Here is a 4824-nt window from a genome sequence, read left to right as displayed (position 1 = left end):
TGTGTGGTTTCTTGTAGATGTGTTTTATTTTATATATGTATGGTTTCTTTATTTGTAAATGTGTGTTATATGCATGTATGTACTTATTTCTATTTCAACAAAAATTAAAAATATAAACTTATGCCTTGTGCTTGGTGTATTTTTATTTCTGGGTTATTTTTATAATTTATTAGGGAGGGGCTTAGCCAGGCCTGTAATTATAAAGGTCTAGTGTGTCCAATAGGGAGATATCTACCAACCAATCACATGTAAGTAACAAATTGTCATGTCATTGTCTTTTCATCCAATGACTCACAATTCACGTGGGTCTCCTGTTGCTATTCACATGTTAAGTAGAGTCGTTAAGCTGTTACCCCCCTGCAGCTCCTCCCCCCCTTGTAGGATTCAGCATTCGACTGTGGCCGACGAAACTGCGCTGCCCCGYCAACTGTCGATTGCCGTCGATATCTGTCAATGACTAGCTGCATTCGCGTCAGAATACAGGGTCAAAAATCACACTTTTCGTCCAGTGTGAGAAAGTCCAGAGGACACATACTTACTTATACTTATCCAGCAATCTAGAACAGGGATTAGAAAAAACTTAGAGTCCAGAAAAAACTGCCAACGTCTTTTTAGACTCCTGTTCTTTAAACCCAGAAAAGCAATCAGATCAGACGATACTTCTTTTGTTCTGCTTTTGCTCTTTCATTTGGTTTGCTATCAAGCCCAAGCAGTGAAAGCACTCCGAAGGCCTATAATAACAACTAATAATATATAATAATATATTATAACAATTTTAAAAAGTTGTTTTTAGCATTAAAAACAACAAAAAAGGCGGGGGTTTTTAAGTTGTAAAAAATTACTTTTTTGCAAAAAAGTTTGCTACAATTCAGGAGAAGCAGAAATTTGTATGCAACCTGAAATATTTGAAAAAGCTCAATAGCAAAATGTTAGAAAAATTACAATAGTAAAATACTTGAAAACTACAATAATAAAATATACCAAAAGTTATGACATAATTCAACAGAAATTTGTATAAAACTTGAAATATTTGAAAAAGCTCAATAAGATGTTTGAAAAATGACAGTTGTAAAATATTTGAAAACTACAATAGTAAGATATAACAAATGATACAGCATAATTAAGTAGTAGAAGAAGAATGTCTTGATATGTGAATTGCTAAAATTGATCAATGTTTGCAGAAGACCTTTGTAGACAGTAAAACTAGTAAACGCAAAAGGCTTTAACAAATTTGAAGAAAGGAAGACAACACAAATTCTGACACAGATAGAAACAGAGAACAAGCGAGAAACACATTGTAAAAATAGTAGACTGTCTGACATGTCTTTGCTCCAAAAGAGTTCGACAAAAACCCATAAGACCTGTAGCAATAATGGTCACAGTTCCCTGAAGTTGACATACGTGGCTACAATTTGATGCATAAATTATTTCTGTACACTTCAATATCTATGAACAGTGTCACTTTGTTTGTCAGCAAGCATTAAAAGTAAAACAAACAACAGTTAGMAAATTCCACCATAGGATTAAATTGTAACACTGAAAACGTTRAAAAATCTGCTTAAAACTTAAAACGCAAGTGCAAAAACAGTAAGTAAATATCAAAATGCTTTGTGGGTGTGTGTGTATGTGTGAGGTGGCACGGGTTTCTCTTGTTCTTTGTGTTGTAACTTTTATTTTATATTAAATATATAATTTTTTTATTTTGTATTTACATTTTACATATTTTTTACAATTATTTTTAACATTTTTATATAATAAAATTTTTTTAAGTAGTAGCTTTTTGATTCGACTCTAACTTCACAATTTTCCCAGGATTAAATGTGTAAAAAAGGTGGATGGTCAAACAAGCCTGGCAACCCAACCACCCCCGTTAGAATGAGTATTTATCAGTAAATCTAGGTTTTTGCAGCAAAGCATCCTTCATCATCATCTTTACTGCGATATTTTGATCAAACTGAACAATCTACATCATCATACTTTCATTTGTCACCATTTTGATCTTTTGATTCAGCTTTTAATAGACTATTAATCTCCCTGGTGAAACCTCTTTCATGAGTGCCTTCCTTCCTTTACAAGCTTTTATTACAACCCTCTTTAAAGTGCCACAAACACAGCAGTAAATCTCCCTCTGTGGGCGCTAAAAGGCTCACTTACAATCTCACATGATATCTCTGAATATCTGCGGCTCGTTCTGGCTGAAACAGGCAGATGGAAGTGGAAATGAGAGGCAACAGGGGAAGATATCGATCAGAAGCCATGTGAGCTGTGGTCAGCTGAGTGCTGTGTGTGCTCCTCTGTCTTCCAGAATGACATTTTAACAACCACTGACTGAATGGTAATGAACAGAAACAAAAACATTTACATGCTTTTAGAAGGGAGGCTCGTTGTATGACTGGTTCAGGTTTTAATTTGTTTTTTTTGTTTTTTTTAAAGATTTCCAAACGTAACACTTCAGAAAAGACAGATAATTTATAACTACGTAACAGTGGCAGACATAATTCGGTTAATCTGCTAACATCTGAGCTAATTTTTCATTTAGCTCTTTTGCTAACTTTGAAAACATTAAGCTATTTGCTTCCTCTAAATTATTTTTCCAGATGAATTCTACGGCACTAATTTACTTGGCCTTTTTGTAAATTTTCAGTTGAATAAAGTTCAACATCTATGTTTTAGTTTATCGACTGTTCAGAATTGTTAGTTAGCCGTTTATATTCATGGTCTTATTTTGAAGGAGATGAAGACTTAATGCAGAAATTCAGTTTCCTTTCATCATGTAATCTCATAATCGCTCTCTTTTTTTCCAACAATAAATTTATACAGGAACAAAATAAAACACAAACAATAGAAAGTTAGCACTTTAACGTTAGCTTCTGCTAAATACCATGTTACTGACTTAGCAATAGCATGATTATTATTAGGGCTTTGGCATGCGCTAAATACAGTGTTGGTATACTACTTTAGCATTACTTCTGCTAAATACCATGTTTGTATAACATTTTAGAATTAGCTTAAGCTAAATACCATGTTGGTATACTGCTATAGTGCTTTAGCATAACTAACCACAAAATACCATGTTGTGTACCATGTTTGCATTAGCACAACTAATGTTTACGATTAGTGCTTTAGCATTAAAATCTGCTAAATACTATGTTGGTGCATGCTTTAGCTTTAGCATAGCTAATGTTTATGATTAGTGAGCTAGGGTTAGCCAACTTAATTTTTAGTTAGTATTCCCCACCACGTTTAACCTCTTAGTCTAATCTCATGCCTGTTCACAGTAGAAATATAACTAAAAATAAGAATATTTATACATTTTTCTACATAACTATGAATCCTAACACCTTTCAGATAACTGCAGATGTTTCTAGAACTCCAATATAGCTTTGAATGAGGATGAAAACACAGAATCTTTAGCTGCTTTCCAGCAAATCTAAAAATAAAATGTTGGTAACTTAGCTGATCTCAGGAAGGTCATGCCTGTTGACATTTAAGCAGTTTTTGTCTTTATTATTAATTTATTTTTGCAGGAGCATGCAGATACGGACTGCTCGAAGCACCAAAATCCCTCTGTAACCTTTTCTTTCCTTCAAGGGACTTTTTGCAACGACAATATGTAGAGCTGCTGGATTCATATGGTTCAGTAGTTCATTAAAAAAAAGAACTGGGTCATAGGCGAAGCTCGGTTCTAGTAGTTCACAAACTCAGGGCAAGAGTTGGCTTAGAGATACTAAAGGAAACAGAAACAAAGTTAGTCTTTTTATGTGAAGTCCACTTTCCCTAAGAGAAAGCAAATAAAGAGGCTAAAGAAAATCTCAAGGGTGTCCAAAGTACGGCCCAGGGGCCATTTGTGGCCCGCAGAAGACTTTTGGGCGGTCCTTGGTTAGTACTCAGGATTAGTCTAAATTTTAAGATTTCCCTGATGGTAGGCTATTAAAAACAAAAATACAATTAAAATCTTAAAATAGAAAATCTGAGATGGAACTCTTTCAATTTAATGCAAATTTATTAATAATAGATACTAAAAACATCCAGTGTCTTTGAAAAAATAAAACAAAACTGAACAAAATCCCGTTCTTGCTACTGAAAAGACACAACAGTTGTACTCAAGGAAAAGTAAAAAGTATCTGTCCAACTAATTATTTAAGTAGGAGTAAAAACATATTTGGTAAAAAGTCGACATAAGTACTGAGTAACTGATCAAATTATCAATATTTAAAAATTACATCATCATACAGATCAAAATATAAAGTTTAGTGGAAATTTTGGTATTTTAAGAAATAAAATTACAATAATCCATATAAGTAACAAAAAAATAAAAAAACAAATCAGGCAAAATATGTATTTTTCCAAATGAGTTACTTTCAATAAAAACTTATAAAACTTTAATAGAAACTGCAGGTGTGTGTCTGAGTCTGGTGAGGTTTTGGTTAAAACATGTTTGTTTTTCATTCAGTTGGTAGAAAATCCAGAAATTTTACTCAAGTAAAAGCAGAAATAGTTCATAATAAAATTAATTAAGTAAAGTAAAAAGCACAGCGTTGTATCAATACTCCTAAATGTAATTTTTTTCAATAAAATTACTCATGTAAATGTAATTAAGTAAATGTTACCATTTATTACTCAACTCTGAGGATATGGTTTGTTGTTTACAGAAATCCAACTGTTTTGCTTATTTCATTAAAATATTATGAGTTTAATTTTTATTTATCAGGTAAAAATAAAAAATAAAATATTGCAATTACAATAATAAAAAAATACTAAAAACTTTGTTTCAAGTTGACATTTATGGTGCTTTAAATGTGAAATAAGCTGGTTTTACCATAA

The sequence above is a fragment of the Poecilia reticulata genome, linkage group LG12 (assembly GCF_000633615.1).
Source record: "Poecilia reticulata strain Guanapo linkage group LG12, Guppy_female_1.0+MT, whole genome shotgun sequence".
NCBI lineage: Eukaryota > Metazoa > Chordata > Actinopteri > Cyprinodontiformes > Poeciliidae > Poecilia > Poecilia reticulata.
Note: the sequence above shows the minus strand (reverse complement) of the source record.